At 37.0% G+C, this 14,226-nt stretch overlaps 1 protein-coding gene across 12 annotated transcripts in view; it reads left to right on the plus strand.

Annotated features, from left to right (window-relative positions):
* The window catches only part of TENM3 (teneurin transmembrane protein 3), a 2,583,558-nt gene continuing 2,571,595 nt past the window's right edge, over positions 2,264-14,226 (plus strand). For 7 of the 12 annotated variants that reach the window (XM_021076354.1, XM_021076353.1, XM_021076364.1 and 4 more), the window contains exon 1: positions 2,264-2,368. The gene's annotated coding sequence lies outside the window, so the exon portion shown is untranslated. Of the gene's footprint in view, positions 2,369-2,599; positions 2,992-14,226 lie in introns of those variants that run through there. The other 5 variants (XM_021076365.1, XM_021076368.1, XM_021076369.1 and 2 more) reach the window with 2 other exon arrangements.

Genomic DNA, 14,226 nt, shown 5'->3' on the forward strand with positions numbered 1-14,226 from the left:
GTCAGATAGCTGACACTGACATTGTAGATGCTGGCCAGCTCTGGAGCAGGGGAGAATTCTGCAGAAATCCACATTTCTCCAAAGTCCTGGATTTAGATTACTTGTGCTCCTTTCAGGTTCTGAGTAAAGATCCTACTACTTTACTGGCACAGATGCCATCAGAAACCTGCACACCCTCATAGCCACCACTTGATTGACAAATGAGGCACTTCCCTGCCTTTGAGGATTATCTCTGGATTCTTGCATTCAGTAGGAAGGTCTTAAAATCAACTGCAGTGACCTGTTTTTCAGCAGTAAGCTGGTGCTTCATTAGTGAGGGATGAGCTGAATGTCTAGAAAGTAGTGCCTTCTTTTTACCTTTGATAATGGCAAGTGTATATTAAAACTGCAGCAGAAAATATTAACATTCTGAAAGGATGAGTATTTTTTTCCATTTTCTCCCATTTCGGGATCTCACCTGTTCCTTGTCTGACCTCTGGGGGGCCTTACTCTAGATGTCAATGAAAACGCAGGCTGTAAACTCCCAGATCTTGATGGACACTCCTGATTTGTACACTCAGGAGGGAATTTGTGAGAAAAGATCTAAAACACTAAGGGATGGCTATCTAATGGATACATTTTAGAGAAACTGGAAGTTATTTTTGCACAGAAAAAAAAAAAAACAACAACAAACAAAATGAAGTGCATATGATAACGGATAATTGTAAGCGCTCTAGTCTCAACAGTGCTTCTATGCCTGGAGTCCTAGTCAAATGTAGCCCAAGACAGTTGGGACTTTGGGGGAGAGATTTGCATTCTAGTGTCTGGGATGGTGCTTAACTTACCGGCTCTTTATTTACCTAGCTCTATTTCAGAACTGCCTCCTTTGAATTTTTTTCCCTATTCACGCCTGAAATAATGAGCCCTTAAAACCCAAACCAAAACCGGGTTTCCATAATGGGAAGGCTGGAATGGGTTTGTATTGGAGAAGCTGCTCTGAAGTAGGGTCGGTAAGACGCAAGTGGCAGACGGATTTCACGGAACCAGAACTGGGCTCTTTCCGTCCCCGCAACGAGGTTGAATGGAGTGGGGGAGGGCGGACGGTTCTAAGGTCATCTCTCCTGCAATTTGGGGAATCAGGTAGACTGTCACTGAAAGACGGTGGCCCCAGCGGTCAGTTGACATTTGAAAGCTCTTTTGGGGGGAACAGTAGCAGCGAAGACATCGGCGCTCCAGAGCTTGTAGATGCATTCAGAGGGTTCCATGGGCATCCCAAACTGTGCCCGGAGGCAGGGAATCTGGAGCCGCCTCCTTCGTGGCCTCCAAGGGTTAAGCCCGGGCCGCACCGGGTGGACCGCACCTTTCTTGACAATCCTGGGGGGGGGGGAGGGTGGAGAGGGGACAGCCTAACTGCGCAGCACTTAAACCACCATTAAAAAAAAAAAAAAAAAAAAAAAAAAAAAAAAAAAAAAAAAAGGCAAACTCGCGTCTCCCCAGGCTGAGCGGTGGCAGCGCGTCGGAGCGCCCCCGGGGGGGAGTAGGGCAAGCTTCGGGGCGAGCAGGAAAGGCAGCCAGCGGCGGTGGGCAGGAAGGGGCTCAGCCTTCTGGCCCCGGGCCGAGGCGCAGGGGCGGCCGCTCTCGCACAGAGGCTCGGCCGGGGCAGGGCGGTCGCCGCACCGGAATCGTCCGGGGTCTCCCGCACCGCGGCCAGCGATCCTCCCCGCGCCTTCTCCGACTCCGTCCCGACCTCCGGCAGGCAGCCGGGCGTCTTCTCCTCCACGCCCGCCTGGGCTCCCCCAGCGGCTGTCCCCTCGCCCCCGCCCGGCGCGCACCCCCGGGCCGCCGCAGCCTCCGCCGGAGCGCGCAGCCCCGCCACGCTGCAGCTGGAGCGCCTGCGGCCGCTGAGCGGACCGGGGGCGGAGGAGGCGGGGAAGGGAAGGGAGGGGGCGGGAGGCGCGGGGCGGGGGGACGGAGCGAAGAGGAGGAAATAAATAAATAAAACAATAACCTCCGCGCCAATAAGAGCGAGGGAGAGAGAAAGACGCGGCCAGAGAGCCCCGGGTGCCAGTTCGCCAGCCTCTGAGAGGTTCTCCCGGCGCGCGCGTGTGTGTGCGTGAGTGTGTATTTGCTGGGACTGGAGCTGGAAAGTTCAAACTAAACGTGTTGCTCGCGCGGCTCGCCGAGGCCGCGTCGGAGGCTGCCCAACAACTCTGGGCCAAGTGCCTGGCGGTGCCCGGCGCCCTTGGCGCGGCGGCAGCTACTCGGCCCTGCGCCCGGGCTCGGCGGCGGCTGCGGCGGCCGCGGCTCCGCTGGCCCGGGGTTGGACTCTCGCCCCGCCACCTCCAGCGACGCTCCCGGCTCAGCCTCCGCGCCTGGCGGCCACAGAAAGGTACGTGGCCCTTCCCTGCGCGGCTTCTCTGCCGGCACACCCTGCCTGGATTGCGGGCTGCCTGGGTTCTCTGGTCTCGCACCATCATCTGTCAAACTTTATCTCCGCCTGGCACTGCCCGTGGAGGTTGCAGCCTCCCTCCCTGGCGGTGTGGGCACCTTTGGTGGAGGGACCCAAGAGAGGGAGGGGGAGGATCCGCTGGCAACGGTGTTTCCCATCTGGATTAAAAATCGCGTTTCTGATTGAGGCGCGTCTTACCTTGCGGGGTTGTCCTTTATTATGATGTTTCCTGTGATGCTTATAATGGTTTTCCTTGGCCCTTCCGCAAGGAAGGACGTTCAAGTTTGCAGAAAAAAGGTGCATGTAAAGCAGGGGAAGTTTGCAGCCACTCGCCTCCAAGAGAGGAGTAACCCTTTCTTTGCAGTAGCAACAGCAGAGGCGGCGGTGGCGGTAGCAGCGGTGGTGGCAGGGACAGCGGCCTGGCGGGTGGCGGCAGCTGCACGTTGTCCCGTGTGTGACTAGGAGCTGGAGGAAAAGTGCGACTGCCTGGTACGAAAGAGAGACATTGGAGCTGCCTTCAAAGATGCTGCGGAGGAAAAAGCTGAGGGCTCCCTGGTCGTTGGGTAAATCCTGTTTGGAGAGGCATTATTTTCCTCTGTGGTGTTTTTGTGCTTACTGATAGGCATGCTTTAAAGATCTCTTTAAAACTTTTATGTATGTATTTTTCAATTAGGTGAACGACTGTAGGACCTTTAAGATAAATGTTAACATTACTGGTTGGAGCAGTGTGCAAACCTGCAATGAACAGCCTGGCCCCTTCTTGTTTGTATTATATCTCCTATGGAGAAGCATATCTTCAGTGCCTTAGCATTTTAGTGATGATTGTGGGTTCTTAATGAATTACTTTAAACAAAATTACAGTGAAAGTGGAACACTTAGCTGAACAAAAATTTAAAAGTCACAGTAAGTTTCTCAAGCAGCGTGCTTGAGCCTTTTGAAGCCACCTGCTGAATTAGTTCATGTTACTTTTTCGAGGTTAACACTTGATGCAAAAGACTTAGGCAATGCCAGCAGATGGAGCAGTGGAAAGCTGTGCTAGAACCTGCCTAACACTCATTTATTCCCATTCAGTCACAGTTATGGAAAAGAAAGAAAGAAAGAAAGTGTTAGGAGTGCATTTTAGGAAAGCCAGTGGATTTTCTGTCCTACTTAAAAAAAAAAAAAAAAATTGCATGCCACCTGAAATGTAATTGGAGTATATCTGTAGAAACTTCAATTCTTTCAGCTCTTTTCTTCCATAGTATTTAAAAAAAAATAGTTGCATGTACAGATGAGAGTATAAAATGATTTATTCATAGAGGAAATACCAATTGGTGCTATAGTTACATTTTGGGACAAATTCACAGCACCATGGAAAACAATGCATTCTGCTATAATAAAAGTCTAATTGCTGTGTTATAATTTAAAAGGCTCTATAAACTAGTATTTAAAAGTGAGTCAACATTATCAGTTTGAGTACATTTCAGTAGTTGAATGTAACTGAGTTTGTGTTTTACAAGATTAAGCTATGCAGATATACATATTTCTTGGAAAATTTTGCTGTAGCTGAAATTGAAGAAGAAATGTTGATAAAACTTTCTGGTGAATTTCTGGTTGGTCCTTGTTGCCCAGACTCAGGTGAATTTTGGAACCGCTGTGACCTGAATACATTAATCATACATTCAGATAAAAAAGCAAAAAGTTCCAAAGGCTACTGTTTTGTGTCTATACATTGGTAATTACGGTGACAATAATAATGTAAAGGGGTAATTTACCTTCCTACATAAATTTAAAAATTTTACCATCAGTCATGCAGTGTAAATGACAGTATAATTTTAAAGTTTTACAGAGAAAAATAGGCTACCCATTTTGCAGATGGAGTAGCAAAGCCTTGAGGAGCTTCAGATCTCTGTGGTACTGTTTCAGGAAATATTTGGTTCTCAAATCTAGCCTGCCCTTCTTTCTCTCTGTTCCTTTCATTGTATTTTGCTGTAGAGTTTGCTGTGACATAGAATTCTACTTAACTAGTCTGGAAGAAATCCGGTCTTACTTTAATTTTATTATTTTGTAATATAAAAGTTGCATTTATGTGCTAAACATCTCAAGGAACTTAGGGACAAATAGCATGCTTTTGGAAAATGTAATACTGCTTTATACTAAATGCACATGTTTATAAAATATATGTAATTATTTTCTAACTCATCAGATAATGTCTTTAGAAAAGTACTTAATTGTGCACTCTAAAAACCCTATTTCTTTTACATTCACGTAGTATTAAGGAAGGCTTGGAACTCCCCACGTTGTAAAATAATATAATTACCTTTCTCAGGGAACTGATTTTATCTTGTCTGTTGCCACACAGATTCACTATAGATTTTTCTAAATTTATCACATACCACGTCCTTTCACACATTGCAAAACCAAGAGGATTTCAGTGTAAGATGCTGAAAGAAGTATGCCATCTTTAAATTTAAAAAAAAATGAAAATAAGATATTTACTAAATTTTTAGCATTATTAAGCATGTTAAGTTCCTTAAGCATGGTAGCTCTTATTGGTAATTTAAAAGGCAGCTGACAGCGATGTTAATTTAGTAAAATAGGATAGAAGTGAGTATGTTTTGGTCATCGCTTGTGTGAAATATATGCATATGCAAAGAAAACCAGGTGGGTTTATAAGTTTTTTCCATAAATTAAATCTTAATGAAATATTGGTAAAATTAATATAGTTTTGATATAACATGGACATATAGATGGATAAATTATATTTTGGAACTTTAAAAACATGCTCAGTAGTCTACATACATACAGAAATGAGCTTGTTCACTTGTTTATTTGCAAGAATCATTTAAAACAGACCGCAGGAGTTGGGTTCAAGTTTTAGGGGAAAACCTTGAATAGGAGGGTGGGTAGATACAGAGATAGCATTAAGATGCATGACAAAGACAGGTGTGGTGTATTGATGAATTTTAGAAATATTTTAATCATTAACTTTTTAATTCTTTTTAAAAAAACTACAAGATCACACATGGGTTATATTAAAGTAGCTATTAAATTGTGTCTATATTTAACGCAAGCCTGTTTTTTCAGCCTGGTAATCACCAAGTGTTTGTCCTTCTTCTAGTGATTTTAATTCATTTTTTTTTTGCATTATTTCTATCTTCATTCCATCTTTTCAGGACTTTATGCTGTTGTGACTCTATTAGGTAGTTTTCTTCCAACAGCCTAAACATGTAACTATTGGTTTTAGACTTAAGCATATTTCAACTGAATGAAACTTTAAAAACATTTACAGGGGTTGAAAGATTATGAAGCAGCAGCGAGTTTTGTGGGGTTTTTTCTCCATTAAATCATCTAAGAGATAAAATAGGTTTATCAGTCAGTGAAGATCAAACAAAAGATGAAATCTTTTTATCCTTTAATTTCTATCTTGTCAGCAGCCTATTTAACTTCACCTGTAATGTAAAGTATAACTGAATATAACTTTCATTTGTAATTTCTAGAAAATTACAAATTTTGAAGCTTGGGTTTTACTGGGGGGATACCATTAGTTCTGAATTAGACGAGTTTTAAGCAGTATATATGAGAGAACAGTTTTAATATAGAAAATAAGAATTATTCTGAATCAGCACAGCAGTTAAAAATGTATCTTGGAGTATGTCTTCACAAAAATGAGAATCTAAAGATTTGTTTCAAATGATATCTCCACACTTGGGTATTACTCAGATTTAATATTTATATGTTTATGATACCTTTATACTTAAGAATGGTTTTCATTTCAGTCAGCACTTACTTTTATAAAACTCTACCAAGAATAAATGTAGCTTAATTATATTTATAAAATTGTCTGTATTAGTTATATACATAGTCTCATTTTTAATGTGAGTACGATTTTGTTCTTGCCATATCAGTATTATGGGATGGATGTTATTTCATTGATTATGCAAAATTCTTTTTGAACTCCTAAGGACTTTAGATAATTTTTCTCTTTGATGGTATAGGGCATTACTAATTCTGCCATGATTTTAAAGATATTTGCTCATAGAAGTATATGGGTAAGCCACCAACCTGTTCACGTAACTACCATAAAACTGGTGATTAAACCCTAAGGATAGCATATTATATGGGCTATTTATAATGTTATTTCAAGGTTACAATCATTAGATAAGACAAATGCGGGTATTTCTTTGTGATGGTGGAAAACTGTTTTCCCTGTTTATATGGAACCTATGTTTAGAAGTTACTACTGAAAAAGATGGTTGAATCTAAACTTGGTATCAAATTATTGAAAAAAATGAAGCATTTAGCAGAATCATTTATCAGTGATTACAATAAGCATATTTGTCTAGGCATTTTTTTCAAGAAGAGGAAATTCAAAAGGGATGGAAAGAGGTGTAATTACAAGATGGAAAGCACAATCATGAAAGAGTTTATTAGTGATATTAGAACAAAACTATAGTCTAACTAGTATTTATGTTATGATAGGGATATATTTTATGATTTTCATTGTTTTATAATACCCAATGTCCCAAATAATTTTTTTTTCTAATACTAGTATTTGAAGGGTTTTGTAATGTTGGACCAATTTTCACAACTTTATGCCTAAACTAAAGGCAGGTATGATGCTGTTAGCAAAGTGAAAAAGAGTGAATAACTTAGAAAAAGTTCAATTGATACTGCTTCACATACACTTCAAAAAACTATATTAATACTACTTTGGTAGTAATTTTATTAAGAATACAAATTTTATTAGAGTCTTGTTCACTCCCTGTATTTAGTATAGTAGAGTAGGTTTAGAAACCTGCTGGTCTTTTGCTGGACCTTTGTAATGATTATTGATTATCACTGTTGTATGACAGGAATCTTTGATGCTAACTAACATCAGATTTCAAACATTATTGTAAAAAAATAAACAATTCAAAAATGTTCAGATTCTATAGATTTACTAAAGTTGTGCCCCAGGCAAGTAAGAACAGAAAACATGCTTTTGCAGCCTTGGTTACATGAGGATGAAAGCAAAGTGACTAAGGTCACTTGCTTATACTGTGGTTGCCTTCTGTTCAGTTTATGCAGTGAGTTTATTAAATAAATTTGATTTTTAACATTTTTATACCTAGAGGTATTTAGTTGGAACTAGTAATACTGACAAATATCAGTCCATTCATGGATTGCATTAATACTTCATATTTTTGGCCTTATACCTCAGTCAGTTATTCATTAAGTGTTAACTAAAGCAGAAAGATTTATTCGCATTACCTTTTTAAAATAAAAAGATTTTTGGCAGTTTATAAGGTGATAGCAGCAGGTAATTATTCTGAATAGTTACTAAGAAAGCTAAGACGAACTTATTGATGGAGTTTTCAGGAATTGGTTTTATTATCTGGAAGATACATATTTCTAGGTTTAAGCTGTGAAAATATACAAAATTAATAGCAGCATAAAAAAATGAAACTCATATTTCAGCAAATTTGACAACTGGAAATGATAAATGGGCTTCTGTGTGTGTATTTGTGTGTGTGTGTGTGTGTGAATTTTATATATTGATTTGTTTGGTCTATCCTTAGAGTAAAATATCCTGAGAGGATAATAGTATTCTGTTAAACAGAGATTTAAAAATTGTGATTATATATTGAAAAACAAATATGCTGACTTCCCTTCTTTTCTTGAATTTTTTTTTCTTAGAGAGTATTTTCCTAAATTTAGAAAGCATTCATAACCTTGATTTAAAACTGTCTAAAAGACAAACATCAAATCAAATGCTCTATAAATGAGGTTCCTCCTATCATTGATCTGTTCATATCATAAAATTAAAAAAATACATAGTACACTGATAGTTTTCTCTTAAATTCAAGTAGGCACAAGATAATCCAAGAGATTAGCAACTGGAGAATATTTGTTTTGTAATGGGTTATATCACAATTTCTTTTTCTCATTGTCCTGTTAAATTGATAATAATTTTAATTTTATGTGGTATATAAAGATTCCTAATGTAAAGTAAGTTTATTGTGCGATCAAATTAACTACAATAAAAATACCTTGCAGTCTTATGTGTCATACATATATATTGAGTTTAGAAATACTAAATTTTTATTTTGTATGTATCATTACTTATATTGTGGGTCTTCCTAAAAATACACATCTAAGAACTGTTTATTATTAAGAATTTCCTTATTCAAACTTTTCACAATACATTTCCATGCAGCTTAATATTTTGTTTATTAAATTCAAAGAATTTGATAATATTTTAGTTGTTATCACTTGCATTTTACTTTGATTCAAAAGTATCCTAAAATCATTAAAAGAATTATTAGCCTTAAAATATGTTTTTTTCTGAGATTATTTGTGCAGATCAAATTTGCTTCTTGTTTCTTCAAAATTTTTTTTGTGTGGATTCAAAACTAAAAGTTTATTACTTTTAATATAATTATGAGTCAGTGATATTTCTTTTGTGTTCATTGTCTATATCTTTTAGAAATTTCATAATAATATTTAAAATAAAATTATATTTCTTACTGATGTTTGTGGGAAATATTATAGCTTTAAAGATTTGGCATTTTAAACAGTTAACAGTAGTTTGAACAAAAGAAAACAAAAAATTAATGGTTAGCGTAATATTTAAAATAAGTTTCAGTTAAATGAAAATTTTATATGATGACCTAATACAAATTATATTTATACATGTACATATATATATAAAAGAAATTTCAATATTTGATTTTATAAATTTTAAGAGAAAATAACCTTGAAATAGTTAAGTGCAGAAAACAATATTAAAAATCAAGCTTTCAGTTTCCTGGTATTGGTTTGTTAAGATTTGTGTCCAGATTGCCATGGTAATAATATATACATAGATTCATTTATAATTTTAATTTTTTTTAAAAAGTGTGTGTTTTAACCAATATTGTTTTCCCCACTATTAATAGTTTCCAAGTTAGTTTTAAAATTTGCAGTTACAGTACTTAAAAATAAAACACCCTATTTTGGGTATGTTTAAATAAAAGTGTACATGTAACATCAGTGCAGATGAAACAAATTATTATAATGATCATTCTTTTAAAAGAAAAAAAGAAGGACATTTGAGGTTGTAAAAGGTATTATTGAAACAGAATCTGTCCTCATATCAGCTTTGGTTTTGATTTTTATCTAAATAAGATCATCTGCCTTTTTCTCTGCTTAATATTTAAATGTTGGACCCAGGGATTTATGAAAAATCTAGATTAAAACTATAGTTACAGGATGATAGAATACTTTGCTTTTTCCTGTTTTTGGAGCTTTGTCATTTCCTTGTATTTAATTATATTGAGAATCAACTTAGGATGAAGAACCCTAGAATTAAATTGTTAACTATTTCTAGCATTTCCTTTTTCCCTAGATCAGCCTTTCACAACTCCAGTGAAATTATGGCAAGGTAATTTTTAAATTGTCTGACAAACTCAGAGGTAATAACATTAAGGGATAGTGGTTTTGCTAGTTATGTAATATCACTTAGAGAATTATATATGATAATTCATTCAAAAGTTATTTCCCATGCTTAGCCAATCATATGTTGAAAGTCTTATTTAAAAATATTCCCCACTGAGCAATATCAGAAGACTTTTATTCTTGTTAAAGTATGAATAATGCTTAATGCCTTTTATTAAATAATGTGGTAATGTAATATCCAGGAAAAAAAGTCCTTGTCGGCAAAAGAGAAAGATACCTCAGAAATCTCTTAAGATTTCAAATAGATTATTATGTAATAATAAATCAGAAGATACCTCATGATATGAGACCCAGTCTACAGAAGAGATACCTCTACTAAATATAATAGAATCTATTCCCAAGGCAGCTTCTCTACACTTAGTGACAGTGTTAACAATATCTAGGAGACATTGTTAGCAATATCTAGGAGATATAGCTAATATGTATCAAAAAGATACAAACAAATTCATAGTCCCAAAGGCAGAGTTTCATAATCTTCACCTTGTCTCCCTTCCAGGAAGAAGGTGGGGCTGGCTTGGGCTGATGGCATTAGCAGCATGTCATGTAAATAAAATTACACATTTGAGTTCAGTGCTCCCCAAACGACCTTCAGATAATCTGTTTACTCCTGAGCATTTTACTGGGTGAAAGAAGGGGTTTGGGGCATTCTTGTACAATCAAGGCTGGCAACTGTTGTATTTCTGGTATCCACTATTGAACTGGCATTTGGAGTTGCACATTTCATTCCCTTGTGGGTGCTGCCAGGGTTAGTCCCATCCTCAAATATGCATAGCTCTGTGGCCTTGACCCAGACAAGGACCCAAAACTATAAGATCGAGGTCACAAAGCAGTGCCACCACTGAGTGCAGTCTGTCAGCCACCCCTGGGAGAAGCCCTCATCATCTCACCAATGAACTTTCTTTCAAGACTGCAAATCAAATGACTTGGGGGAACAAGAATTCCACCCTACCCACATTTTTATTAAAATAGCACAAAGGAGCCACTGTGGTTCAGTGGAAACAAATCTGACTAGCATCCAAGAAGTTGTGGGTTCGATCCCTGGTCTCACTCAGTGGGTTAAGGATCCATCGTTGGGTGAGCTATAGTGGAGGTCACACATGTGGCTTTGATCCCATGTTGCTGTGGCTGTGGTGTAGACTGGCAGCTCCGATCCGACCCCTAGTCTGACAACTTTCATATGCCACAGACGTGGCCCTAAAAAGCAATAAATATATAATATAAAATAAAATAAAATAAAATAGTATGAAACTAAGGAAAACTAAAATTACTTAGGGAACAAAAAAAAAGAGGAAAGTTGGGAGAAGTAACAACATTATAGCATGAAAATACCTCCAACAGAAATATTCCTATTGTGCCATTTATTGGAGCTTTTAATTATTTACATGCAAAGAACCAAAATTTAGCCTTATTAGTACTTTCATATTTTAAAGATTAATTTTAAAAAGTAGCCACTTCAAATTAATTGTGTATTTACTCTATGCATTCTTTTGCAACTTACTCTTTAACTTACTTTTATATTTTTAAGATGTCTTAATTCTTGTATTTTGAACAGTTTTATTATATCCACCGTTCAGTATTTCTCTATATAATTATGATTAAACCACAGTTTCAGTACTCCTTTTCTGACATCTGGAATAGTTCTTAAGTATAATCACTAAAAAACAAATGATAAATGCAAAATCAAACGCAAAGTACAATACAAAACACACAACTATAGAAGCTTAATGTAAATGATATTGTGGTATGTATATGTACCATCTGTATTTTTTGTTTATTATCATATACTTACCATAGCATCCTACCTGTGCTTTTTATTTTTATTTATTATTGTTATTCTTTGAATGACCACACCTGTGATATATGGAGGTTCCCAGGCCAGGGGTTGAATCCAAACCACAGCTGCCGACCTACACTACAGCTGTGGCAACACTGGATCCCTTAACTCACTGTGATGGGTCGGGGTTCGAACCTGTGCCTCTGCAGTGACCTGAGTCACTGCAGTTGGATTCTTAACCCACTGCGCTGTGGTAGGAACTCCCCTACATGTGCTTTTTAAATTGGAAATATCTGTATCATTAAATATCTTTCTACCATAGCACTAATTGAATTGCTGCTTCTTATTTCATTGTATGGATTTAAAGGAAGTTGCTTAACAAGCTCATACAGTTGGAAACTTTGGTAGTTGTTCCTTTTTACATTTTCATAAGATTAAAAACAGGCTAAATGAAGAATTTTATTGTTGTTTTTATCTTGGTTACCATCCAGAAGCATTTATTTAAGATAAATTTTCACAAGTGAAATTATGTCAGAGGGTACGCCTGAATGTTTTTGATTTTTAATATAATTAACATAATGTAGTAGCTTTCATAAAAGCATGTTCTTAAATAATTGGAACTGCTGTACTGTTGTGGTTGACTCAAATGAATTATTACTTGAAAAAATTAATTTTGATATTTTATTATCATTGACATAACATGGAATGCTGCCAGAATCTGAGATTTGCTTTTGCTCAAATCTGTGTGATCTTGGGTGGATTACTGAGTATCTCTTAGCATTATATGTATATTTTTTAGTATTATATAAATAAGTTTAAATATATTTTAAATATTTATCACCATTTTGTCACTTAGTTTTTATATATATATATATATATATATATTTTTTTTTTTTTTTGTCTTTTTGCTATTTCTTGGGCCGCTCCCGCGGCATAAGGAGGTTCCCAGGCTAGGGGTCGAATCGGAGCTGTAGCCGCCGGACTATGCCAGAGCCACAGCAACGCCGATCCAAGCCGCGTCTGTAACCTACACCACAGCTCATGGCAACGCCGGATCGTTAACCCACTGAGCAAGGCCAGGGAGCGAACCCACAACCTCATGGTTCCTAGTCGGATTCGTTAACCACTGTGCCACGACGGGAACTCCAAGTATATTTGTTTTCAGTCACCTTAATTTTCCAGAAAAAGAATTCTTTCATTATGTCTGGATATTTCTCTAGATTAAATTTTAGAAGTACTTAATACTTGCCTATTATATGAACTTAACAATTAGATTTGCCCTTGTTTGTTGCCTAGGTGGAGTGACTTTGGTGCCGTACCTGAACCTGATTCTCTAGGGCCATATTCTCAAAAATAATATTTCCCCTTTCAGTGCTTGTCTTTCTCTTTTAAAATACTTTGTCTCTCCTGAGATTTTACTTTTAAAAGGTATGTATAAATATTTAGTCAATGTAATTTCATATATATTTGAGGCTATATGTGCAAAATATTTTTGATGATCATAGAAGATATTAATGTTTCTGGAGTCCTGGTATTTTATACTTTTGTCCTCTAATTAGTGTGTATGTTGATACACATGCAAAGGAGTGAATGAATGCAAGTGCCTATAATCTCTCAAACAATACACACTTAACACAAATGAAACAATTTTTACTAGTTACTACACCAAATCTCCCATCCTACCTTTGAGCACAGGAGATGGAGATGAACAGGAATCATAATCCTAACTGTGTTTAAAAGGTCTTTGAGCCCTGCCGTTATGAGTTTGATTCTTTATAGCAGAGCTTCCAAGATACGTCATATCCTAGATCCAAATGTATGTAAAATACTTAACAGGGAAAAACAATTAGTATATTCTAATTAACTGCAATCAAGTAGCACATCAAAGGTATATATATATTTTAAATCTTTTATTGGATTATAGTTGATTTTACAGTGTTGTGCCAATTTCTGCTGTACAGCAAAGTCATACATATGTATACATACTTTTCTCATATTATCTTCCATCAAAAAAGTATATACTTTAAATTGGTTACATAAAGACCTTAGATATAGATAGAAAAGTAGAGACAAAGCTTTGGCAGCAGGCAAATTTCCAATCAGTCATGGGGTAATAAATCTGTCTGCTATTTTCTTATAGAGGCAGCAACTGATGCGTTCCCTAAGTGCAGGGTAGAAGTTTCAGGTTGTAGGGGAACAGCGATGTCCTAGGCTCATGGGACATTTCATGATTAGACTGTAATCATTTGTACTGCTCTTCTTTCGTTGTTATTGTTTCTAGTTTTTTGTGTTTTGATTTTTTTTTTCCTTTACCTGAATATATAGTCTTTCTTAACTAGAAAACCCCAGAGGCTGTGGGATGGCATCAATTCCAATTAGGCTAACATGATCATAAGGGCCATTCCCTTTGAGTCCATTGCCTTTTACAGACTTCTTCATGGAAAGAAAAATAAACACAAATGATAACAGGTTACTTTGTAAATTAAATGGTCAAGACCTGAATGCCTTGGAACCATTTTTCTCTAAATAACCTCAAATGCATTATGTGTGTTCCTCCCCAAAAAAG

Source organism: Sus scrofa, chromosome 15 (assembly GCF_000003025.6).
Source record: "Sus scrofa isolate TJ Tabasco breed Duroc chromosome 15, Sscrofa11.1, whole genome shotgun sequence".
Classification (NCBI taxonomy): domain Eukaryota; kingdom Metazoa; phylum Chordata; class Mammalia; order Artiodactyla; family Suidae; genus Sus; species Sus scrofa.